The 27,601-nt window shown below is 46.0% G+C and overlaps 1 protein-coding gene across 5 annotated transcripts in view; it reads right to left on the reverse strand.

The window, feature by feature from the left end:
* The window catches only part of CLDND1 (claudin domain containing 1), a 65,916-nt gene extending 41,881 nt beyond the window's left edge, over positions 1 to 24,035 (reverse strand). For 2 of the 5 annotated variants that reach the window (XM_085651674.1, XM_085651671.1), the window contains exon 1: positions 23,953 to 24,035. The gene's annotated coding sequence lies outside the window, so the exon portion shown is untranslated. The remainder of the gene's footprint in view (positions 1 to 23,952) is intronic. The other 3 variants (XM_085651675.1, XM_085651672.1, XM_085651673.1) reach the window with 2 other exon arrangements.
* Positions 24,036 to 27,601: the final 3,566 nt, after the last annotated feature.

A 27,601-nucleotide genomic window follows, 5' to 3' on the forward strand; every position in this document is an offset into this window, starting at 1 on the left:
TACATATATAGCATTTTGCGATTCCTTAATAGCAATTCGCTAAAAATCGCTATTAAGGAATTGCAAAAGGGCTTGTTCATACATATGCCCCACTGAGAGGAATTACGCGAAACTTAGCATGAAAGCAGAAGTTTACTCACAGAAGTACTCTTACTTGGATTGGTGTAAATCTGATCACCAGTGTTTGAGAAATAAGTATGAAAGATATTTCGATTTGATTAAATGAGGAAGCTCTTTCTACTGCCGTCCCTTTTGTCATAGTGTTCAACATTGGTTTCTGGATCCATATGTCTATATCTGCGAGGGGTTTAGAACTCAACCGGACAATAAACAGCAAGTCAGCCCCCTCCCCCCCGCCCCCCTCAATAGACTATTTGCCCTTCTGAAGAGTTCAAAGGGACAAAACACTGCTGTCAAGAGCTACGAAGGAGAAACTGGGCAGCACCACTCAAGCGACAGCGATAAACACTGTGAGTGATGGACGACCTAGAACTGCAACTACCAGAGGACTTGGCCGGACCTGTGACCAGTGTAGGACGCCCTCCTCTAATAGCACCATGTTTAATCTCATCTTTAAGATCCCTTATGACGTTTGGAATTGCCATCTGTGACCACAATCATGGGTAATGTGAGTGTGACTTTAATCCAGTTTGCACCACTATTAGGATAATGGCAGCAGTTCTATATTGATAACGGCCTTCTAGAATATTGATCAACACAGTTTGAAAAGAGAGAAATGCCCAGTTGTGCTTCTTCCGTTGCGGGCAAAGGATACCATGGGGGGTTGGGATGCCACAGTTTATTTGAAGAGGTATCTCTTTGGTTTATTTTAAATCTTGAAAAGGCTGGTTATTCTTTAATAATGAACTTAGCACATTTGAAAGGCGGGCAACTGTTACAGACATCAACCTGGCTATAGTGTAATGTGGAAACAGGTCAGAACAGGGAGTCATTGCTGGGAGGGAGAGAGAGTAGAGAGAGAGGAAGGACAGGGCCCAGCAGGAGGGATGACGGATGGGAAGGAAAGAAGAGAGGGAGCAAAACAGCTGGATCAACAAGGAATTGGCATGAAGGAGATAAAAGAGTTTAGCAGATAGGGACCAACAATACGACGCGGCCGTTTGTATACTCCACTGGTTCCCGCACACGCCCAAGAATAAAATGTCCAGCAAGTTTATAGACATGGGCCTTCTCCTAGCTAAGCGAGAGGTGACGAAAGGGTGGAAGTCGAAGGCGGGGCCTACACACCGGCGATGGCTAAATGAATTTCTCAAATGGGCGGCTAGCGAGAGCACACTCAGGTACCAACTAGCTCACCGAAAACCGGACGACCGGGCTCAGGCGGCGGCAATGGTATGGGAGGTGATGGTGCAGGCCCTGCGAGATAGCCCAGCCAGTGGGGAGGAGGGTGAGAACTCTGGGGAAGCAGCGGACGAAGTCGTGCCACTGGCCCCCCTGCCAAGCACGCACGATTAGGGACTACTGCATTTTTCCTGCTACCCGCCACACATGCTATATGTTCCTGACTAGGCGCAATAGGGAAGGCACCAGGAAGGGGTGGGGGGAGGGGGAGTTTCCAAGTTTAAGGTTTTCTGAAAGTAGATTGTAAGTCCTGTGGGTATTTAGGGGAGCGGAGGGACAGCGATCAAAAGCAGGCAGCGGGGTTCCTCACCGGAAGTATACTCCTGACAAGTTTCGTATTGATGTGCCATGTGTCTATATGACGCCGCCCGGCCTCCGGGATGTGGGCAGTACGGCTGTGTAAACTACACGGATTAATGGTTAAGGGGAGGACGGGAAACCTGCATTACTGACATGCATCCTGACTGCTGTACGCTGTATTTGGTCCTGCAATAAAAATGGTTTGACAAAAAAAAAAAAATGGAGATAAAAGATGTGTAGACAGAGTGAAAAAGAATGACAGAGTAAAAGGATAAGGAGGAGAGAGGAGTGAATATAATATTATAAAACTAAAATGGAGACAGGAAAGAGAGTGTCTCAGAGAAGAAGCAAAAAAGAATAATCCTAGAGAAAGAAGAACGATAGAAGGCCGACAAAAGATAACAGGTATACTGTTAAGAATCTAGTGAATAAGAAAACTGCAAACAGCTCAATGGAGGGCAACTCACCTGGGAAGCCAAGCACTCACTCACAATGACATCAACGCCCTCAGCAGCCTTCAAGCAGCTCTGATGGACACAAGTGGGCAGTATGAGGAGCAGAACCAGGAGTCCATTCTGAGGAGCGGGCACAAATGGGCAGTTTCATAAGATAGCCCTGCTGGGAGTGGAGGGGTTTGACACTGATTAGACATGTGAAGGGCTGCACTTGTTGGCTGTGGGGGGATACAACTGAAGCCAGTATATGAAGCTGTAATGGATGGGCAGTGCGAGAAGCTGCCATTCAGGGGCAGTGAACTAGGCTGATAAGAAGTATGAAGAGCAGACATTGAAAGGCACTGGCAGTGTCAGTAGCTGCCACTAATGGAAAATGCGAAAAGGCATTAGCAGGTAGCGAAAAAGTGGGCCCAGCAGAGCAAGTTAAGGACCAGGCACTGGTGAGCAATGAGGGGATGGGCAGTGGTGGTCAGTTCAAGTAGCAGGCACTGATGGGCAGTATAAAGTGCTGCTAAAGCTAGGCAGGTTAAAAAGGTGGTGCCGGAAAGATGTTCAAGCTGTCCTCTTTCAAAGGGCCTATTTTAAAAATTTGACACAAGTACGACGAGTTCAGTTTGCGAGAGACAGGAGTGCTCAGGCTGCACTAAAGTGTTGAAGCCGCTTTCTGGTACAGTTTTAAGTCTGTTGTAGCTAGGAGTCAACTCTATACTGTCTTCACATTGACAATCTCTCATCGGATTGATCTAACTGGATGTCTGTGCATGGGGTGTCAAGACTATTGCAATGCTATTTAGACAGGCCTTCCAAAGGACATCATCGGCAGACTTCCAACAGACACCAATAGCACCCTGAGCCTGCGATGGTATAAGCACTGAAAGCAGTCCACTGGCTCTGCGCAGATGCCACAACACTTTACATCATCTGTCCGGCCTGCTGCGACAAAGGCCCTGCATCCACTACAAGTTGACCACGCTGTGCGCCCCGGCAGGGATCTTTCAGTGAGGTTCCTTGCATTTGATTCTTCCATGTCCTTTAATCGACTGTAACAAAGAAGTGAATCCTTGGGAGTGCTGGGACCTAAACCATTGAACAAACTGGATCCCCACCCAAACTGAACAATTTCTCACCAGAAAAAGGCTTGATAGGTGTGCTTGCCACCATATGCGAGACTCTGGTAGCCTCATTGTGTTTACTGGTTGTGCTTGCTGTTCCTCTTTTCTTTATGATTATATATCCCATCACTCCAAAGTTCTCTCAAGATGAGACACAAATAAATAAATAAAAAATACAGCGAGCTATTGATCTGATTCACTATTTACACGCAGACGAATCTGGTCATCGTCAACATATGTTACTGAAGTTATCTGGTTGTGACATTCTGAAGAACTTTCCCCAATTAGGGTGGTCCTGGTATGGGGGGGAGAGCAGTCTTTGATATGTTCAACGCAGCACATGGCATAAGCACAGGAGGTTCATATGGATTCTGTTCCACAGAGCACATGGCATAGGTACAGGAGGCTTTGGTAGGTTTCAAGGCCATACAGTTGAGGTACAGGAGGCTTTGGTAACTTTGGTAGGTTCCACAGAGCACACAGCATAAGTCCAGGAGGCTTTGGTTGCTTTGGTAGGTTCCACAGAGCACACAGCATAAGTCCAGGAGGCTTTGGTTGCTTTGGTAGGTTCCACAGAGCACACAGCATAAGTCCAGGAGGCTTTGGTAGGTTCCACAGAGCACACAGCATACATTCAGGAGGCTTTGGTAGGTTCCACAGAGCACACAGCATAAGTCCAGGAGGCTTTGGTAGCTTTGGTAGGTTCCACACAGCATAAGTCTAGGAGGCTTTGGTAGCTTCCACAGAGCACACAGCATAAGTCCAGGAGGCTTTGGTAGGTTCCACAGAGCACACAGCATAAGTTCAGGAGGCTTTGGTAGGTTCCACAGAGCATACAGCATAAGTCCAGGAGGCTTTGGTAGGTTGCACAGAGTACACACCGCGAGTCGAGAAGGCTTTGGTAGGTTCCACAGAACACACAGCATAAGTCAAAGAAGCTTTAGTAGGTTCCACAGAGCACACAGCATAAGTTCAGGTGGCTTTGGTAGGCTGCACACAGCATAAGTCCAGGAGGCTTTGGTAGGTTTCAAAGAGCACACAGCATACGTTCAGGAGTCTTTGGTTGGATCCACAAATCACACAGCATAATTCCAGGACGCTTTGCTAGCTTCCACAGAGCTAGGCTTTTGTAGGTTCCACGAAGCACACAGCATAGGTACAGCCGTTTTTGTTGGTTACATAGCCGAAATGGCACCGTTACAGTAGGCTTTTGCAGGTTCCACATTACACACAGAATAGGCATAGGAGGTTTTGGTAGGGTACTAGGAGAATCTTGCATACGTAGAGGAGGCTTTGGTATGTTACACAGAGCACATGGCATACGTTGAGGAGTTTTTTTAGGTTCCACAGCCAAAACGGCATAGTAACAGGAGGGGTTGGTAGCTTACACAAAGCGAGGCAGATGTACAGGAGACATTGGAAGGTTACACGGAGCACATTGCTTAGGTACAGGAGACTTTGGTAGGTTCTACAGCTGGCACAGTACAGTTACAGGACACTTTGGTAGGTTCCACAGAGCACACAGCACAGGCGGCTTTGATAGGTTGTACATAGCGCACACCATAAGTACATGCTTTTGTCTGTTCCATGTAGTACATGGCCTAAGTACAGATTCCTTTGAAAGGTTCCATGGAGCATACCGAATAGGCACAAGAAGCTTTGGTAAGTTCCACAGAGCACAAGGCACAAGTACAGGGGGCTTTGGTAGCTGCCACAGGGCATATGGCATTGGTACAGGAGACTTTGGTAGTTTGCACAGACCATGTGGCATAGAAACAGAAAGATTTGGTAAGTTCCAGAGCATGAATTCCAGAGCATGACTGTGAATGATTCCACACAGCACAAGTACAGCAATCTTTGGTAGGTTGCATAGAGCATGCCACATAGGTTATAGGTGATGGGTAAAGGCTCATAAAAAGCTCATCTGTGCCATGTTCAACCAACTTATTTTACCACGTTTCATCTTCCAAGAAGGATGAAATCTGTCTGCCACAAACACAGTTCTAAAGAAACAAGCAAGGAAGAAATAAAAGGAGAAAATTCCTGATGTCTGCAGGAGGAGCAGCTAATGTTTAAAAAAAAGTCAGTAACGGAGACCTAAAATATGGTAGAAATAGGCTTTTTATCTGAAACCGTGCAGAGAATTCCCGACATCTCAAGGGTCTTACACTGGAGATGGCATTGAGAGGGATGTAATAAAAGGGTACCAGACTTCGAGGCACCCACAATTCTTGAGAAAGCGACATAGAAGAATCGATTGGTCAAAAAACAGTACATAATTCAGAACAACTGACTGAAGTAAAAGACAACCTTAAAAGTTCATATCTAATCCCACAAGTTATAATTAGAGGGCATTTTATGATCCAGATCAAATCCGTAGACAAAAGGCAGGAAAAGAACACTTAAAACCCTGAGTAAAAACGACTACATAGATAATGAGGCTTTGGCTTGAAATAATTTCATGGGCTAACCCACAACCGTAATCCATTCTATGAAAACATAATGCACAGAGCGAAAACGAAAAAAAAAGACACACCCAGCTTCCAACTAACCCTTCAATAGAAGTGGAACAGTATGGAGAGGTATTTGTAAACATTTGTCATTCTACAACGAGCGCAAGGTTTACAGAGCACATAGTGAGATCAGAAACACAGCTGCAGGTACAGGATAAGTTGCTGCTGTTTGGCCTGAGCCTGTCTTTGGGGATTTCTTGTCCAAGTACTACTGGTTCAAAGAATTCCTGGTTGCACTGGGAAGGGCTCTACAAGTAGCAGTAGATCCATGCAAACATATATGATGCACTTATACTATGATTAGTCTTTAACTTCACCATACAACGCTCTTAGCCTGATTTCAAGTTAGTTTAGCATTTTTAGTTACCGGTACTGAGTCTTGACAACTTCTGGGTCAGGCAATACTCAGAATAAATTTTTTTTTAAAAGAAACTGGGTCCCTTGAGTCCCATGGCCTGCCCCGGAAGGGGCTGTGGCGGGACAGCCAGGGAATATATATGGCACTGCTGTAGCAGGCACTAGAAAGAAAAAGAGGGAATGAATGGGAACAAGGTACACACCAGTCCATGTGTCAGGGCAGCTACACAAACCTTAAACAATCCCTTACTCTGGCACTAGCCCTCAGACTAACCTTACTAATAGCACCCCGGCAGTGTATGTTGTTGCGGTGCTGGCAGAGAATGACACGCTGTGGTGTTTGCACAGTACCCCCGGAGTGTATGCTGTAGCTGTGCGGTGCCGGCAGAGAATGACGCACTGTGGTGTTTGCACAGTACCCCTGGAGTGTATACTGCTGCGGTGCTGGCAGAGAATGACGCGCTGTGGTGTTTGCACAGTACCCCTGGAGTGTATGCTGCTGCGGTACGGTGCTGGCAGAGAATGGCGCGCTGTGGTGTTCGCACAGTACCGCTGGAGTTTATGCTGCTGCGGTGTGGTGCTGGCAGAGAATGACGTGTGGTGGTGTTTGTAGGAAGGTGGATATCTGACTATGGTTACCCCCAACTTTTTGCCTAGTGTCTAGCTGGTTTTTCGACTTAGTTGGCCTGAGATCCTGCCATTCAGGGTCTCAGGCTGTCTGCTCTCTCTTTAAAATGGACTCCATGTACCCTAGGTACATACCCAATTGGTAAGGATCACCTTATTGGACCCTGTACAGTGTACCCTAGGTACCCAGGGCATAGGTGTACCCTAGGCCTCCCAGGGGCTGCAGCATGTATTATGCCACCCCTGGTCTGGCCTTCCAATCAGACACAACTGGCTGATCACTCAGCTGGGGCAAGGTCGTGTAATCACCCCTTGCTTAGATATAGTATACCTATATCTACCCTTAATATAGACACATGTGTACCTATCAGCCACTCCTATGGCAGGCCTTAACAATCCTGGAGGCAGAGTGCTTGGTAACATGTGAGATGGTGCTCTAGCATGAGCTGAGCCTGTCTGCAGCTTTCGGAACCATGTCCTTATAGCTGTTCTATGATATAGCCTACCATATACTCTTAAAGTGCCTTATAATCTTAAACGGTTATGGTAACTATGGTTTGGCTTTATCAAAACATGTTGTGTAAGGTGTCTAACACTTTGGAATAATACCCCCATACCATTTCTGGTGATGAGGATATTATTCCCCCCTTCTAGAGGGAGAGACATGTTAAAATCCTACTTTGCCGTTTAACTCTAACCAAAGCCTCAGCATCACAAAATGGATGCTGCTGCCACAGACACAAGTCTGACCTCCTGCTGCTGGGAGTGATCCCGGCAAGGGAGGCTTGGATAATAGGTTTCCTGCTTGGGGAGGTGCTAGCACCTCCCCAGACAGACTTTAGTGTATTGGGGCAGGGAGGGCTGAAAGGAATGAGACATGCCTGGGGCACACAAGGTGTCCCATGCATAGTCCAGTTCAAACCGGTGCTGGGGCACTCCAGCCCCAGTCCTGGTGCGAAACTGGACAAAGGGAAGGGGGTGTAACCACCTCCCTCCCAGGTCCCACCCATAAGGCGTGACCTAGCAGGCAACCCAGCCCCCAAGATTAGTATACGAGTGGTAGCTGGGCCCCAGAAGATTAGATTATCCTGAACCTGCAACTTGAACAGAAACTCTGGACCTTCGACATTCGACGAATGAAGAAGACTGAAGAATCTCCCTTGTGGCCAAGGAGTGGCTACCCTGTGCAAACAGGCACCATCAAGAGACTACCCTTTGCTTTGCTGAAGTTCTACGAGGGACCGACTGCAGAGCCCGACCAGAGCCTTGACTTCCAGACTTCTCCGACCCTGATCCACATCCACAGCCGAGCTGAGATCCGTGGAGGCGACGAGAGACGTGGGACCGGCTACCTGGGAAAAGTGGCTAGTATCTTCCAGCGCAGCTTCTGAGGCACCCTCGAAGTTGTGCACCGGGGATTGAGAAGCCCCAACCCCAAGCACCATCTGCACCGAAGATCAGCCCCCCACACTCCACGAGTCCTGCGTGGGGCCCTTCTGCATTTTCCTGATTGCCGCGCCTGTCCGGTTGCTTGCCCGTTGGCTAGTGGCCTTTGTGACGACGCATCCTGAAATCTTCACTGCTGGTTTGGCTCCTCCAGACTGGCTCCCACTTCCTTGCAAAAGAGAAGCACCCCAGACCTTCCTGGTCTGCACCAGAAGCAAGTCCTCCATTCTTCGTGGGTTCCGCTTGCCAAGGCTTGGTGAGTCCTAGTTCGACTTCGACGCCGCCGACAGCAAGAGCCTTCGTGGGACAGCTCGCCTCCTGGTCCTGGTCGTCCTCGACGTCTCCTGGTCCCCGTGGCTGCAGCGACAAGCTTCACCTTCACCTGCAATCTTCACGAAATCGCCTGGTTCCTTCCTGGTTCCACGTGGTCACTGGCTAGTGACCTTGACTCTGTCCCTTCTGCTTGCAGGTCTCCTCTCTTTTTGATCCCAGCCTTGGGATCCACCGGATACTCTTCACTGACTGCCTGTCAGCAACTTTCCTTCAGGCATCCATAGAAGTCCACGACGAAACCCGACGCAAGTTCACACCTATGCACCCGCAGCCCGTGGGCTAGGTAACTTGGGTACTTCGGTGCTCACAAGGGTAGTGACTATCCTAGGGTCTAGTTTCCGAGTCTCGACTCTCGAGCTACTTCAGAAGTGTCCTTAAACTGTTAATTTCTAACTGCTAGTAATTCTATCGACTTTTACGCATTACGCGTGAGTGTTTCCACTCTGCACCTGAATCCCGTGGGCCTCCCACTTCCTAACTGTTGCTAGTGTAGTGTAGCCCCAGCGATTCCCTAGGCCTAGGCCTATCCTATTTCCGTGACAGTGGTCCTTATACCACTTCTTTAGTATATGGTTTGCGTGGCCCCTAGGGCCTAACTGTATTACTTACCTGTGTGACTTAATGTATGCTTAAATAAGACTGTGTTGTACTTACCTCTAATCTCATAAAGAGTGCTGAGCGTTTGACTAGAATAAATACACTTTATTTTATATATATATTTGTTGTGGTGTCCTTTCATTTGGTATTCAAGGGATTATATATGGTATCACAGCTGGCTTCACATGCCATTCAGAGTTTATCCTAAGACTGCTCTTGTCCATGCTACCACTAGGATAGCTGGTCTATAAGGTTGACTTTACAACCAATCACCATAAGGGTTGTTTGGACTGATATAAGGTGTACACTAGAACTAGTGACATCATACATCAGGCCAACTTCTCACAGTGTTCTCACAGTACCCTTGGAGTGTACGCTGATGCGGTGCGGTGCTGGCAGAGAATGACGCGCTGTGGTGTTTGCACAGTACCCCTGGAGTGTATGCTGCTGCTGTGCTGTGCTGGCAGAGAATGATGCACTGTAGTGTTTGGACAGTACCCCTGGAGTGTATGCTGCTGCGGTGCGGTGCTGGCAGAGAATGACACACTGTGGTGTTTGCACAGTACCCCTGGAGTGTATGCTGCTGCGGTGCGGTGCTGACAGAGAATAACGAGCTGTGGTGTTTGCACAGTACCCCTGGAGTGTATGCTGCTGCGGTGCGGTGCTGACAGAGAATAACGAGCTGTGGTGTATGCACAGTACCCCTGCAGTGTATGCTGTTGCGGTGCTGGAAGGGAATGACGTGCTGTGGTGTTTGCACAGTACCCCTGCAGTGTATGCTGCTGTGGTGCGGTGCTGGCAGAGAATGATGCGCTGTGGTGTTTGCACGATACCCCTGGAGTGTATGCTGCTGCAGTGCGGTGCGGGCAGAGAATGACCCGCTGTGGTGTTCGCACAGTACCACTGGAGTGCATGCTGCTGCGGTGTTGGCAGAGAATTGACGAGCGGTGGTGTTCCCACAGTACCCCTGGAGTGTATGTTGCTGCGGTGCGGTGCTAGCAGAGAATTGACGAGCGGTGGTGTTCACACAGTATCCCTGGAGAGTATGCTGCTGCGGTGTGGTGCTGACAGAGAATGACGAGCTGTGGAATTTGCACAGTACCACTGGAGTGTATGCTGCTGCGGTGCGGTGCTGGCAGAGAATGACGCGCGGTTTTGTTTGCTCAGTACACCTAGAGTGTATACGGCTGCGGTGCGGTGCTGGCAGAGAATGATGCGCTATGGTGTTTGCACAGTACGCCTGGAGTGTATGCTGTTGTGGTGCTGGCAGAGAATGACGCGCTATGGTGTTTGCACAGTACAGCTGGAGTGTATGCTGTTGCAGTGCGGTGCTGACAGAGAATGACATGCTGTGGTGTTTGCACAGTACCCCTGGAGTGTATGCTGTTGCGGTGCTGGCATAGAATGACGTGCTGTGGTGTTTGCACAGTACCCTGGAGTGTATGCTGTTCCAGTGCGGTGCTGGCAGAGAATGACACGCAGTGGTGTTCGCACAGTACACCTAGAGTATAAGCTGTTGCGGTGCGGTGCTGGCAGAGAATGACACGCAGTGGTGTTCGCACAGTACACCTAGAGTATAAGCTGTTGCGGTGCGGTGCTGGCAGAGAATGACTCGCTGTGGTGTTTGTACAGTACCCCTGGAGTGTATGCTTTAGTGGTGCGGTGCTGGCAGAGAATGAAGCGCCGTGGTGTTCGCACAGCACCCCTGGAGAGTATGCTGCTGCGGTGAGGTGCTGGCAGAGAATGATGCGCTGTGGTGTTTGCACAGTACCCCTGGAGTGTATGCTGTTGTGGTGCGGTGCTGGCAGAGAATCATGCGCCGTGGTGTTTGCACAGTACCCCTGGAGAGTATGCTGCTGCGGTGCGGTGCTGGCAGAGAATTGACGAGCGGTGGTGTTCCCACAGTACCCCCGGAGTGTATGTTGCTGCGGTGCGGTGCTGGCAGAGAATTGACGAGTGGTGGTGTTCGCACAGTATCCCTGGAGAGTATGCTGCTGCGGTGCGGTGCGGTGCTGACAGAGAATGACGAGCTGTGGAGTTCGCACAGTACAACTGGAGTGTATGCTGCTGCAGTGCGGTGCTGGCGGAGAATGACGCGCTATGGTGTTTGCACAGTACACCTAGAGTGTATACGTCTGCGGTGCTGGCAGAGAATGATGCGCTGTGGTGTTTGCACAGTACCCCTGGAGTGTATGCTGTTGTGGTGCTGGCAGAGAATGACGTGCTATGGTGTTTGCACAGTACCCTGGAGTGTATGCTGTTGCCGTGCGGTGCTGACAGAGAATGACTTGCTGTGGTGTTTGTACAGTACCCCTGGAGTGTATGCTGTAGTGGTGCGGTGCTGGCAGAGAATGACGCGCCGTGGTGTTTGCACAGTACCCCTGGAGAGTATGCTACTGCGGTGAGGTGCTGGCAGAGAATGACGCGTTGTGGTGTTTGCACAGTACCCCTGGAGTGTATGCTGTTGTGGTGCGGTGCTGGCAGAGAATGATGTGCCGTGGTGTTCGCACAGTACCCCTGGAGAGTATGCTGCTGCGGTGCGGTGCTGGCAGAGAATGACGCGCTGTGGTGCTTGCACAGTACCCCAGGAGTGTATGCTGTTGCAGTGCTGGCAGAGAATGACGAGCTGTGGTGTTTGCACAGTTCCCTGGAGTGTATGCTGTTGCAGTGCAGTGCTGGCAGAGAATGACATGCTGTGGTGTTTGCACAGTACCCCTGTAGTGTATGCTGTTGTGGTGCTGGCAGAGAATGACGCGCTATGGTGTTTGCACAGTACCCTGGAGTGTATGCTGTTGCGGTGCCGTGCTGGCAGAGAATGACGCACTGTGGTGTTTGCACAGTACCCCTGGAGTGTATGCTGTTCCAGTGCGATGCTGGCAGAGAATGACACGCTGTGTTGTTTGCACAGTACCCCTGGAGTATATGCTGTTGCGGTGCGGTGCTGGCAGAGAATGATGCGCTGTGGTGTTTGCACAGTACCCCTGGAGTGTATGCTGTTGCAGTGCGGTGCTGGCAGAGAATGAAACGCTGTGGTGTTTGCACAGTACCCCTGGAGTATATGCTGTTGCGGTGCTGGCAGAGAATGACGCGCTGTGGTGTTTGCACAGTACCCCTGGAGTGTATGCTGCTGCGGGGCTGGCAAAGAATGCCCAGCACTGTTTTGACAGCTTACCCCAGATGTTCCAACAGTCTTGGTGAAATAAAGCTGGAGCAGATAGCTTAAACTAGACCACTGTGAGTGATGCTAAAAATGCTTAACTGAGGCGGTGTCTTCCACACCCCAAATGCACTTATTCTCCATATGAATGCACCCTCTTGGGTTTCTGGTCAATGAAGACCCTTTGAAAAGTAAATTCAGCTACATTTTTCTGGTATGATCTCCAGTTTCCTACTCATGGTCACAGCGCAGCTTTCCAAACACAATAGCTTTAATTTCAGAGTAAATAATGGCAATACCGGTGCTTTAGATGTAAAGCACTTGGAGAAAGCTGTGGCTGATAAGCCAATATACCATAAAAATTGAGTCGGAAGAATATGTGAGAACCACGTGTCAGACACCCACCCCCCCCCCCCCCCCCCCCCAATTATGGGGAAGCACAAGCAACCCCTCATTAAACAAAAATAGGCCCTGCATGCAGCCATGCTTAACATCCCTAATCATTCTGATTATACTTTATCACCTAGTTCCCCTGTCCAACTTAAGTCTCACCCTGGTGTCTGTGAAGAGGGCCTGAATAAGTGTCTGCAAACCAAAAGGGTTTACAAAAGTATTTAGCTCAATAAGACTCAAATCGCCTTATCAAGTCTGTAAAGAAATAACATTAAAGGTGCAGGGTTCTTGTCCACTGCCCCTTGTGTTCATCACTCTAACGGCCTCCATACTGCAGGGATTCCAGGTCTGTAGGAGAATAAATGATTGCCTAATACAGTTCCTCTGTGGGATCTGTCAATGCTATTTTGCTGCTGATAGTTCTAGCCAAGATTTTGTGGCCACATTATATAAAGGGACAACAGGATCATCTCTTTTCACAAATTGGGAACTATACTTACATTTCCAAATGTCCTAAATTGAGCGAAAGTTAATGGTGACCTGCCCCTATCAAGCATCTTTAACATTACAGATAATAACCAACAATTACCTATTGAAGAATGAAACCCACATCACCATGCACCACTGAAATATAGATCTATACATCCTCGGATGTGCCTGAAGCAACAGCTTTATTATTGTTTTCCACTACAGCAAAGGAAACCATTTCCCAAAAGATTCCAACATCCCTATGAGTGTTCAGTCAGTACTGCCCCCAAGTCTTTCGCTGAGCTTTTTACCATTGTTTTTCAACTGCAATTCTCTGAGCCATTACTTTTTTGGGTAAGACCCCGGACCAAGCTATGATGTCTTTTTCGGATCCTATCCCTACCTTAACATTGGGCCTAACCCCAACAGCTACACTTCCTGTTACAAAACTCTATCGAGGCCACTGCTGCTGAAGTTCCAAAAAGCTATGCAGTTCTCGCCCAGCTGGCCTATTATATTGAGAAGGAAGTATGTGTGCATCTAGAGTGTGGCCTATGTCTAGAATGTGAGCAACACGCGTGTACCCCAGAAGGGCTCTGTAAACTTGGTGCCATACAGGTCAATGAAATGGGGAAGTTTGAGATTGATAAAGGAACACCTTATTAGCATATGTATTCTCCAGTGGACTTGGTTTGAGCTGAGTTTACCAGGTCAGAGTTCACCATGCGATATTGCTTGAAGGATGGCGAAGGAGCAATGAGAAATCTTTACAGCTCTTTGTGATTTCAGGTGACTGAGAGCTTTGTAATTTGCATTGCAAGGAAGTTTAAGTGATGCTAGTCAGTACTGAAAAGGAAGCTCTGTCACTGCAGAAGTTTTTAAACTTGGCAAAGGTAAGATGTGGTACCTTACTGGAGCTAAGAAACATTTGGTATACATGATGGTTTCAGAAAAATTGGTGACGCATCATGAATGTCTCAGTGTTCGATGGAGATACACCTAATCATGAGAAGCCAGTGAAGTTTTATCTGAAATAATAAACTGTTCAACCTACACTCCTCAAAATTGTTTATAGCAACAATATTCCACAAGGAATTAATTTAGAAAAAACTAAAGAACATGGTACCAAAAATAAAATCCCTTGTGTGAGGCGTGTTACTGTCTTAGTATTGATAAGGGAGGAGGGGGTCTCGGCTGTACCTGCCCATATAGAAAGGCGGGGCCGGCATCAGACACGCCGCATGTATGGCGGTCCTGCCGGCCCCCGATGACCACACAGGGGCGGGCCTGTCGCGCGCATGGGTGACGCGACAGGCGCGTCCCGCCAATCGTTGGTCTCTACGTTGTTGGGGCGTGACCCGGAAGTGATTGTAATCACTTCCGGGGCACGCATCGCAGCATGGCTAGGCCGGTTAGAACCAGCCTGGCGCGAATAGATTTTTGGAATAAAAGGCTGGGGAGCGGCGGAGTCTACCTCTTTGCTCGCCGCTCCCACAGCCTGCCCCTTAAGGACAACAGTCTCGCTAGGAGGCTGTATTTGGGAGCTCTGGGTCACGCTTCCACTCGAGCCGTAATCACTTCCTTGTTCTTCTCAGCTAGTAACAAACAGTCCTTTCCTTCAGGAAAGAGCATTTGGTGTCCTTTGAAAGCCTTGGCGCATTATTCGCTGCTTTGCTTACCGACTACAAATCTGCATTGTAGGTCTCACATGTAGACACTTCTACTAAGGGAAAAAGGCAGCAAAATATATTTCTGAATCTACTTGAACGTATCTTTTCTCACAGCTTCATCACCTACAAATAAAAACGTTTGTCCAAGAAATGCCAATTTCTTATCTGCTTGCTTCATGAAATGTGAGCTGTTGTTTTCTAGTAAAGACCGGCTACCTTACACAGTCATCTCTATATATACTGTCTAGTGCTAGTAGATACAGTAACTGGAAGACGGTTTTGACCGGCAGACAACTTATATGTTGCCTTTGTTGATATAAAATCGGCTTTCGACCTGGTTCCTCGCTCGAGGCTGTGGCAGGTTCTCAAGGCGATGGGCGTGCTATTGATTAGGCCTCATGATAAAACTTTGCTTAGGTCAGATGGGGAGCACAGGACCAATTGACCGACAAGATCCCTATGTTGAAAGATGTACGTCATGTGTGTGTCCTGGCCCCTATCCTTTTTTCCTTGTACTTAAATGTTTGGAAGATTACCTCTCTGAGATCCCAGCTGACTTCCCTTCTACAACTAATGTCAAGACTTCTATACTGTTATTTGCAGACAACACTTTATTGATTTTGAAAACTCTGCAAAAACTTCTTAACAGATTTGGTGTCTTCTGTCGGGAGAGTGGCCCCGAGATCAATATAGCTAAAACAAAATTCATGGCACTGAGCCACCATAAAAAGTACAAGGGTAGCCTAGTACTAGAGGACAAGATATTCGAGAGGTTCGAATCCTATGATTATTTATTTGGGCATTAAACTCTCGTCCAATGTCATGACATCAACACGGCATCCTTAAAACATAGATAAATTGTTAGTGGAATTCTAAAAGAACATTGTGCCTCCTTCACAAACCCATTGCACCTGCTTTACAGGTTTATGAGGCTAAGGCCCTGGGAGCCGCTCTCTATGGAGCAGAGTTATGGGGTTTTAGTGACGCCTCTGACCTGAAGAGATCAGACAATAAATATTTAAGATCATAATGCTCTCTTCCGTGCAGTACCCCATTGTATTCTCTATCTTTGGATATGGGCTTAAAAATGGTCGCTCTCAATGCATCCTTTGCAGATTTGGCAAAGAATTTGGGCTACCCCAGAGTTGGTGCATTATGCGGCCGCCCTACAAGACATCATCAAAGTAGACATATTCAACAAAATTCCATGGCTGCTTTCAATTAAAAAATTGTTACACTTCCTAAGCCTTGGTGATTTTTGGTTCAGCCCAATTGCAGCCCAAATTCCTTCTGAGGGTGAACTAAAAAAAACAGTACTGGCTATTTACATTACGCAGGGAGGAACAAAAAGTTGTGGGCACTACCTTGATAGGGGAATGTTTGAACTTTAAATCTATTTATGGTCTAGAGAATTATTGGGATCACTGTTCCACTAGGCAGGTAATTATACCATCAATTCAGAGTGGGGTCACTCCCCCTAAATCAGTTACTGTAAAGTGGGCAGGATCAGTTTCTGTAGTCTGCCCTTTCCATGATGATCAAGCTGAGTCTGTACCGTATGTGTTATTCACGTGTATGGCATATGCCCAGTTTTGCTCCACATGGCTGGCACCTATCTGTAGACAACTTGGTACCTGCAGCCATCGTGCTACCTTGAGGATACTGAGAGCTGATTCTTGTCCATTGTATGCCTGTGCAGTCACAAATGACTGGGTCTGATGTGAGCGAAAAGAAGGATTGCCAATAAATGACCGTGATATTGTTGTGACATACCGTAACATGGTCTTCTATCTACTTGTTAGAACGTGCATCATTTACTGCCTATATATGAGAAACCTTTGCACAATTTATGACTAACAGATGTAGATGTCATGCTGCTAATCGAGATTTCTTTCCTATTTTTATCAGCTGTATTATTATATTTATTGTATACTTGTGTTGCTTTTGCCAAAATAAAGTTATGTTTGACTTGACTTTGACTGTGCTAGCTGATACAGTAACAGACTCATCTAACTGACTAAAAATAGGAACTTTTGATTTATTGGGTACACAAAAAAGTTGCAGCCGATGCTTTAAAACATTCAGCTTTCTCACTGAGATCAGACATTGTGGTCTGAAGATTAAATGCAGATCTATGCAGTAGATTAATCTACCTAAGTATTTCTCACAGTGTCCAACCTATAAAAGGCAGGTTACACACAAGTACATTCTCTCATTTAGGTATGTCACCTATTTTCCACCTGGATTTCCATTTTCCTATTAATTTCATTTTTAATTATTTTCTCTTTTCAGTCCAGGTCTCTTTTTCTAGCCTAACTACCCGTCTACTTTGTTCTGCTTTTCATACCACCACATCTTTCAGCTTCTCAACTTTGTGTTTTACTTCTCTTAATTCCCTCATTGTGTAGGTTCTCTTCATCATTTTCCTCACCGTTTTTGGTCTTTCACCATTTCTTCTCCTTGCCATTCTTTAATTTCCCTAAACTTTCCTGAAGATCATCCTGTTTACTGCCCAGGCCTAAAACAGCGCTTAAGCGATCTATTAGACCCACTGGCTTTTACAACCTGAACCGATCCATACACACCACCAACCACACACAGCAGAACTCAGTACAGCACCCTTAAATTAACTCTGCACAGAAAATGCAACATAACATCCATAACTGAATCCAGCAAACAGACTCCAACATAATAGACGCCATGTCAACACCGTAAAATCACACCAATACTGCTCAGCACCCAGAACTCAATATTTCACTGTAAAGCACCCACAACTCAGCCCCGCCCTTGTAACTCAACATCACTCGCACAACAACTGACGGAGGCCTAGCTCAGCGCCCAAAACCTAACCCTGCAGAGACGCAGCTCACCACCCAGAAACAAGCCACACACTGCTTAGTACTGAGAAGGAATCCAGCATCCATAGCTGAATCCAGCAGCCAGACTCCAACTCAGCAACCAACACCCACCCAGCAGAAGTTGGACCCAAAAGACTGCTTAACAAACTGAACCCAAGGAAGCACAGCTAACCAGCAAAACACAATCCAGCTTTCACAACCAAGCAAACAAAGTCCAATCAAACAGAGCCCACCACATCATCCAGAACCCTGTCCTGTAGGGCTTAAGTCAGCTAACAAAACTTAACTGAGCAGACCCAAGCTCAACACCCTGAACCCAACCCCATGCTAATAACTGAACCCAACACCACACATACAACTGAAGAGGGCACACTTTAGCACCCAAATCCCAGCCTAGAAGAGCTTACCTAAGTGTACAGTGGCTAACCCAGGAGATCTAAAATCGTCATCTGGAAACAAACCATGAATATTTTAGCATCAACCCAACATCCATTCCTGAATCCAGCACCCTGTACCTCACTAGACTCAGTAAACAACACCCAACCCAGCCAGCACCATAGCCATTATTCAATACTGCCCAGCATCCTGAACTCAATGGAGCACAGATCAGCACCCATAACTCAAAATCAATTCTGAGCACATGGCTCGTGAGGCTTGTTTTAGCACCCAAAACTTATCCCAGCAGATACTAGCTAAGGACACAAAGACCAACTCAGCTTAGCACACAAAACCCAGCCAAAAGAGGATTGCACCGAGGCCCAGAACAAGCGTGAGCACAAGCAAAAGTCAGAACCCTGAATCCGGCTTAACACGGCTTATCCTGGAAAGCATGTGGCCAATACAGAAGAGCATAGCTCGGAACCAAATCCTCCAACAATGTGAAGCACCCTAAAATCAACCCAACAGAGACCAGCTTAATAAACAACCCAAAATAAATCAAGCACAGCAACCAAAAAAAACCACAGCATAAAGAAAGAAAGAAAATAAAGTGCAATGTGGATCAGTGAAACTTTTTACCAACAGGGTTCTGCATTTACATTACTTTCACACGTTAGGGAGGTTTCATTGATACACACTGGCACCAAGGATCAGACTGCAAGTGTGAGCTTGTCAGGTGTGCTGACTTATGGCCTGAGAGCAGCACTGTCATTGTGAAAGCGTTTTTAACAACACTGAAAGAAAGACAAAATGATGTGTAGAACGTTTTTATTTGTTTATGGAAGCTAAATATCACGTAGATTAATTCAGCACTGTGAATTATGGGGAATATTTCACGGTTAGACATCTTTTGTTTGAAATACGAGCTGTAGAACAAATGGCAAACATTAAATAAGAAGGCCTATCCATGTAATATATCTACTGTATTTTTAATAGGGGTAGGATTACAAGATATCTCCAAGACAACTTATGCGGTTTTAGGCTCTCTTTTACAATGCATTGTTTTCAGGTGTTTGTCTAACTTTTTCAACTGAAGAAAACCAAGGCACCAATTTGTTAACTGTAATTCCAGGCTTTAAAATGAATTACTCCACTGACAGTCTTCAAGTAACTCTATATATGGGGAAGTCATGCATGTGCTTGGAGCCTTTACATATATCTAATGTGCTGCTCCACTTTTGCAAATTCTGAATTTTAGACATGTCTGGCAGATTTGCATGTACTGCAATTATTTTTTCTAGTTAAAAATCTGTTCTACTCAACACTGGAAGGCATCTATTCGATTTTTGGAGCGTAGAAGATGAAAGGGAACAGTAAGGGTTAAATATTCACAGGCCTGCAAGCCCTACTAAAAAATGTGCATAACTGAAGCTATGACAATATAATGAACTCATTTGGTCAACAAAAGGAAAAGTGAAAGGGTAAGCTGGCCCTCCAGGGATTTAAACCGGGTCTACAGGTTACATGTAGATCTTTGCAGGATATTGTGCTACTCCGTTTTCACTTGTTTGGAACACATGGCATGCAGGGTAAAACATATCTACTACATAGGTACCTTATCACCCTCATCCAAGCTTTCCAATCGGAATTTGATCATGAAGGGTAAAGCAGATCTTGCGATAACAAACTATAAGAACTTGAACTATTGTACTGTGATGAATGGAATTGCTGAAATCGGCCCATAAACCCATTCTGGCATGGTGCAAATAAATGACTCTGCCGTGAAGATATTAGGCAGAGTAATTTTAGCAAGGTTGACAGATCATTTGGAGGGTAGAGGGATCCTATCAAACGCACAGTATGGTATTAGAGCAAAAAGGAGCACATTGAATCAATGTCTTAATTTACAGCTCCTCAGCAGTAAGTATACTGTAGCTAAAAAGGGTTCCCTCTATTTGGGATTCATGGATCTCTCAACGGCTTTTGACCTAGTAAATAGGTCAAAGCTGTGGCAAATTTTATTACAGATGGGTATTGATAGTGCATTAGTAAATTTTTTAGCTGACCTCCATTGTGGTTTGCTTGCCACTATTCGAGGCACCCAAGATGGGAGGTGCACGAAGTATTTTAACTCAGAAAGAGGGGTGAGGCAGGGGTGCATTTTAGCACCCCTACTCTTCACATTATATATAAATGCACTAGAATCAGCCCTGAAGGGAGCATCGTTAGATGTCCCAAGAGCGGGAGATTTGACTATACCCGTTCTCCATTATGCCGACGATGCTGTTTTACTGGCCCATACTGGAGTTGGTTTAAATAAGTTGTTATCTGAGTTTGATAAGTTTATGGAATCACTTGATTTAAAAATAAATGCAAAAAAATCCCATGTAATGATTGTAGGGGAACAAAGTAGAAAGAAAACAAGCATTGGCATAGCCAATAGGTCTCGCCTTTGGGACCTTATAAGTGCATAACTAAATACTTATAAGGTCCCAAAAGCGAGACCTATTGGCTATGCCAAGCAGCCGCTAAAGTGAAAGTAATCACGGTAAAGCGCGACGCGCGTGCCCGCGCACACGCACTGTAGCTCTAGGCTGGCCTGGTAGCACTTTTTGGAGCCCTCTCATTAAGTCACGCCAGAACAGCTCATGCGCTGGGTCAGGCAAGACCTAAAAATGATGACATTTGTCTGTGGGAAAGATAAGGTCAGTAGGGTCCCTGTTTTTACATATTTAGGTCTCCTATTCGATGAAAAAGGGTCCTGGGGCCCGCAAATGAAATTAAAAAGAAATGTATTCGCCAGATCTACGTCAGCCCTAATGGGCTTTTCAAACCGTCTTGGAGCCAGACCCATGGAAGCCATTTTAAAGGTCTACAAAGCAAAGTGCCTTGCGATAGCCACTTATGGCTCTGAGATTTGGGGGTATAGCTCACAAGACTATCAAATCCAAGTGGTGGAAAATACATTCCTAAGAACTCTATTATCTGTGCCACAGTCAACACCTACTTTTCGATACATGTGGAGATGGGGCTGGATTATGTATTAGACAAAGTGAAAATGGCCCCAATATTATGCTGGCTCAAGACTTGGCTCAATGAGGAGATAACTTTGAACCACATAATATTGAAAGATTGTTTAGCTCTAGACAAAGCCAAGAAAATCCCGTGGATTGCATACATTGAATCCATTTTTAAAAAACTTGATAGGTCAGACCTTTTTTTGGCTCCGGATACCATCAAGAAAGCGGATATAGGTTGGATAAAAGAGGCCATGGTCAACCTTCAATCAGTTGAAAGGGAGGAACTAGAACTGAAAAAGCTGCTGGTTAGACTACATTTTGGGTTAGTGACCCTACCAGATCTGGAACTCTATTTGAAACTAGTTACACGTCCTTTTCATCGTTTTCTGTTAACTAGATTCCGATTTAATTTAATCCATTATATCTTGGGAGATTTCCGTAACTGGGAAGCCCCAGATAATGTTGAGCCTTGCAAATGTGACAACGTGTCATTACAAGATACTTTGCACTTTGTCATGTTCTGCAAGTATTACTCAGATATTAAGAAACGGTATCTGTTACCAGTGTTGAGAGATGTAGGGTTTACTCAGGTTAGACCGGCACTTATCTACCTACAACTTATGAGTAATGTCCGGACTATTTTTCATGTCGCAAATTTTCTGGTGGCAGCGGTCCGGACCAATAATATGAAGAAAAAGGCAGGCCGAGGGAATGCTTTTGATTATGTATGATGCTGTCATTTTATTTACATTATATTAAATGGTTATAGCTTTTCTAATTCTTTTTAAGTATAATATTTATTATCTATTTTATTGAATACCCAAATATGGATTTGAGGAATGGATCACTTGTTACCGGTTATGCTTTATGACATTAACACGCAAATTAATTTTTGGTGTACAAATTGTGTTTAATCTCCAATTGTTTATTATTGTAAATGTGTCTTTTTCTGATATTAATTTTATCGAATAAAGTATATGACTGACTGACTACTGGCACCAAGGATCAGACTGCAAGTGTGAGCTTGTCAGGTGTGCTGACTTATGGCCTGAGAGCAGCACTGTCATTGTGAAAGCGTTTTTAACAACACTGAAAGAAAGACAAAATGATGTGTAGAACGTTTTAATTTGTTTATGGAAGCTAAATATCACGTAGATGAATTCAGCACTGTGAATTATGGGGAATATTTCACGGTTAGACATCTTTTGTGTGAAATACGAGCTGTAGAACAAATGGCAAACATTAAATAAGAAGGCCTACCCATGTAATATATCTACTGTATTTTTAATAGGGGTAGGATTACAAGATATCTCCAAGACAACTTATGCGGTTTTAGGCTCTCTTTTACAATGCATTGTTTTCAGGTGTTTGTCTAACTTTTTCAACTGAAGAAAACCAAGGCACCAATTTGTTAACTGTAATTCCAGGCTTTAAAATGAATTACTCCACTGACAGTCTTCAAGTAACTCTATATATGGGGAAGTCATGCATGTGCTTGGAGCCTTTACATATATCTAATGTGCTGCTCCACTTTTGCAAATTCTGAATTTTAGACATGTCTGGCAGATTTGAATGTACTGCAATTATTTTTTTCTAGTTAAAAATCTGTTCTACTCAACACTGGAAGGCATCTATTCGATTTTTGGAGCGTAGAAGATGAAAGGGAACAGTAAGGGTTAAATATTCACAGGCCTGCAAGCCCTACTAAAAAATGTGCATAACTGAAGCTATGACAATATAATGAACTCATTTGGTCAACAAAAGTGAAAGGGTAAGCTGGCTCTCCAGGGATTTAAACCGGGTCTACATGTTACATGTAGATCTTTGCAGGATATTGTGCTACTCCGTTTTCACTTGTTTGGAACACATGGCATGCAGGGTAAAACATATCTACTACATAGGTACCTTATCACCCTCATCCAAGCTTTCCAATCGGAATTTGATCATGAAGGGTTAAGCAGATCTTGCGATAACAAACTATAAGAACTTGAACTATTGTACTGTGATGAATGGAATTGCTGAAATCGGCCCATAAAGCCATTCTGGCATGGTGCAAATAACGTACAGGTGCATTGAGGATAGAAAATTGATTAAATTATGAAAACTATGTGCATCCCCCGTGAAGCGACAGTGAATGGTACACATTACAATAGGCGTGCAACAAGAAAACGGGAGCTTTGCAAATGTCTACCATAGCAGGATGGCACAGAGAAAGGTTTGTGGATGTCGCACTACTGGGGGCAGTCCTGTGAATCTCCCAGTACAGGCATGTCGGTGCAAGGGAAAGTGGGGCACAGATGCAAAGGTGAAAGTTGGCACTGTACGAATGAAAGTATTATATATTTAATATTACACCACATAGATTACACAAGGAAACTAAACGTAATACTGGTTATAGTACACTTTGCAAACGCATAATCGACAAGTCCTCTACTTGAGGCATGGCTTCTGGCTGTATATATAAAGGCTACAAATAATACGGTTTACTTTTCATACCATGCCCTAGACCAAGTCTGACTCGACATTCTCAATCCCCTCCCCACCACCCCCCCGTCCATTCTTGTTGGGTCCATATACTATCTGCTCCCTACAGTCTCACTGACACAGGTGTGTCCTGCCAGCTGTATCATCGTTCAGAACTGGCACCCAGCCCAGCAGCTGAACGGGCAGCGCTGCAGTGCCGCAGAAGGGCCATTCAAACGCTGCAATAAAACCGGGCCAACTAGCACTGTCAACCCAGCCGCAGCGTTGCCATGCAAACCAGCCCATCCACCATTCTAGGAAACAACGCACACAACCCAGCCGCAGGCACCGGCTCAGTCCGGCACAGGCCGGCCTCGCAAACCAACTTCAGCACTAACTTTACTCCCTTTACCACTAGAGCTCAATCAGAGACCCGCACTCACCTCTCCCTTTAAATGCCCAGCAATGGTGACGCACTTCCGGAAGCTCAGAAACACCCTCCTCCCTGCATTTACGTCATCTCGCTCCTCGCGCTGCCATAACAAAAAGTGCTTGATCGCCTTAGAGGAAAACCCTTAGCGACTGTCACGTGCATGTGCGTCCCATTGCGCCGCACCCGCCCTGCGCTGCGTGAACGTTCCACTGACAGGGGAAAAGATCCCTCGCCCCCCTGGTGGCTGTAGGTGTCACTGCAACCGCAGGTCTAAGGGCCCCAGAGGCGCCCTGAATCAGCATAGATGCCAATAGACCCCATAAAGTGGGAAACTCCCGATTCTTTTAAAGCAAAAAGTTGTCTCCCCTCTGAAATTGCTTCAGCTTCAAGCAGTCATTGGGGAAAAGGCATTGCCTCAATTATTTTCAAAATCTTAAACTTTCCTGTTTTGAAATGTTGCCATGTCATTTATTCCTATCAAGTACCTCGCATCAGGCGTTAGACTAACGCATTTTAGTGTGGTAGTCTGCATCACTGCACTAAAATGCATTAGTCACGCATTTTTAGCGAATTGACACTGTAGAACCTCGTACATGACAACATTTTAGAAGAGAAAAGTGGGGGGGGGGGGGGGAGAATCGGGAGAATGTATTTCTCCCATTGACCTCTATTGTCCTGAATGGAACTTGCAAGTGTACTGCTGCAGGATCGGACATCAAAAATTCGAATATACATTTATTTAAATTTCTTTCCTGACAGGAGCATGGAGAAAGCACTAGGGCAGGCAGAGAGAGATTGGCAAAAATGTTGTGCACTGCCATGCAGGAGCAGGTTGCTGGCAGTGCATACTTTGAGACCCCTGTCGGCAGAAGCCCACTGAGGAATCAGATTTTTGCCTGCAGGAATCGGGAGGCGGGAGACTAGTCTTTAAATCGTGTGTCTTCCGCCTAAATCGGGAGTGTTGACATGTATGCTTCCTTCCCAGCCTGGGTACATGTTAAGGATCACGTCACACACAGAGCTTGGCACTACATGTCTGTATTCCTCAGCATGTAACCGTAAACTGAACATTCAACGGCATGAATACTATCACCCACACCCAAGCAATTACGTCACTGTTCTATAGAGTGTGTCAGGGACTAAAAGGGTCCCGTCACCTCTAGCTCACAAGACTCTACATCTCCCCCTTAGTTAAATAAAAGTACAAATAATACATATATGCATCACAACTCATCAATAAGTCAATTTGGAGCGCACATCAAATGCCCAGAATTTGTCATGTGAGGATGCGGAAATACAGAAGAAGTATCCATGAATGGCACGGGTGATAAAGACATTGGTACAGTCCTTGGGCTCTCTGGGTTCTCAGGTGGATAAGTCTCACTTCTGACATCTGGAGTTGGCGGATGTCAGGGCAGGTGCTTGAAATGCAAAAGATCTCATGTAATGGACTTTCCAGAACAGTGAGCAGTCACCATGTGTCCTTTACTTGTCACAACCCTCAATGTTTAGCAGCCAAAGGTGTATCAGGCTTGCATTTCCGTTTCTGCCTGACAATGATCTGGTCTCCTCTTTTGAACACTTTGCTCTGAGCACAGCGGCGTCTATCTGCATAGGTCTTCATTTTGCATTTATGAGACAAATCAGTAGTGCGAAGTTTATCAATGTCAATAGATCTTTCAGTGGTCCATTGTGGCAATTTGATTCCTATGGCGCTCCCAAACATTAAGATGTCAGGACTTTCACCTGTGGTAGAATGGGGAGTTGACATGTATGTACGAAGCGTACACTGAAAAACTAATTTGAGTTTAAGCTTTTCCACAGCAGCACGCTGACTAGTCTTGAGGGTGCTCATAAATCTCTCGACAACGGCATTCGCCTGTGGCCAGATAGGTGTACTTTTCTGATGCTTGACATTTAGATGACTGAAAAAATCTTTAAATTCTCAACTATTAATAGGCGAGCCATTGTCAGATTTAAAAATTCCAGGAACACCCCATGTTGCAAAAATACCTTATAATCGCTCAATGACTCTGTCATAAGTAGTTGACGACAGATCTTCTTCAAGAGGACAACAGGAGTATTCATCAGAAATTACTAGTAGATGACAAGGATCCCGAAGTTACAGGCATAGGGTCTGAGGACTGTCTCAATTTTCAATTGATCTGAGACGTTCTTATATACAGTTCATTGTATGCCATAAACTGTTATGGTGATCCTTGTATGGTAAGGAATGTAAGCTGATGCTTTTGGAGTCAAATTAATTGTTCAATAGATAATCCAGGTGGGCCTCGACCTTACGTGAACACAATGTGACCAGTGGGTAACATGTCCAGATCTCCAGCATGGGTAGCACTTGATTACTGTGTGGGCTGGGTTCTGATTGGCTATATGCTCCTAACTTAATTTTAAAATTAATAGGTTAATTTTTCCTCGGTCGATTTGTCCTACACGTTGAGAATTTTGAAGGGTCGAAGTCCGGCTCTCCGGCTGACCCATGCTCGGCAAGATTATTGGCTTCTGTGGCAGAGGTTGTAAATGCTGAAGTCAACTACATCATTAATCTGTCCTTGCATGATGCTAGGGTTCCAAGTGCCTGGAAGCAGGCTAAAATCCTCCCTCTCTTGAAGAAATCTACTCTCAATCCCTAGATTCCGGGGAATTATAGGCCCATCTCTCTCCCCCCAAGCCTTGCTAAAGTTTGTGAGAAGATAGTAAACAGACAGCTGTCGTTGTATGTGGAGAGGGCGGGGCTATTACATCCAGCTCAGTCGGGCTTCCGCCCCTCCTTTAGTACGGAAGGTGCTCTGGTGGAAGTGTCAGAAGCTATTCGGGAGTGTCTCGACGCTGGCGGGAGAGCAGCCTTAGTGCTGCTCGACCTGTCGGCTGCTTTTGATACGGTCCCCCATCCCTTACTGCTAGACAGACTGGCAGGGATTGGTGTGGTTGGCTCAGCCTGGGGTTGGATTAAGTCCTTCTTGGAGGGCCGGGTTCAGCAAGTATGGCTACCTCCGGCGGCCTCTTCACCTCAGCGGGTCTGCACAGGAGTCCCCCAGGGTTCATCCCTTAGCCCCCTTTTGTTTAATATCTCTCTTACCCCTCTCGTTAATTTGGCGGAGGGTTTGGGAGTTAAGGTGATTGCCTAAGCTGACGATACTCAGCTATTGTTTACCTTGGATAAGAATGTGGCTACTGTGGCCCCCGTGCAATCGTGTCTTTCTTCGGTTTTCAAGTGGTTGGCGAAAGCCCAATTGAAATGTAACAAAGACAAGTCAGAGGTTCTGTTGTTTGGTGACTTTCCGACTGGGTTTAGAGACTTGATCTGGCCAGCTGAGTTTACACCTCCATTGTCCAACAGCCGGATCGCTAAGAATCTAGGAGTTTGGTTTGATGGTAATCTTTCCTTCTCCAGTCAAGTGACGCGACTGGCTGCTTTGGGCTCCTCAGAGTCCTGAGAAGATTCCTTCCGCTTCTTCCGCAGGCTGCACGTGAATCTGGTGCGTGCGCTTATCCTGTCCCGTCTGGACTACGCTAATGCGCTTTATGTAGGGATTCCAGCTTACTCCGTCAATAAACTTCAAGTGATCCAGAATGCGGCTGCCCGCATCTTGGGTGGGATCTCGCCTAGGGAGAGTGTACGGGGCTACCTCCGTTCCCTG

This window comes from Triturus cristatus, chromosome 4_1, assembly GCF_964204655.1.
Source record: "Triturus cristatus chromosome 4_1, aTriCri1.1, whole genome shotgun sequence".
Lineage (NCBI taxonomy): Eukaryota > Metazoa > Chordata > Amphibia > Caudata > Salamandridae > Triturus > Triturus cristatus.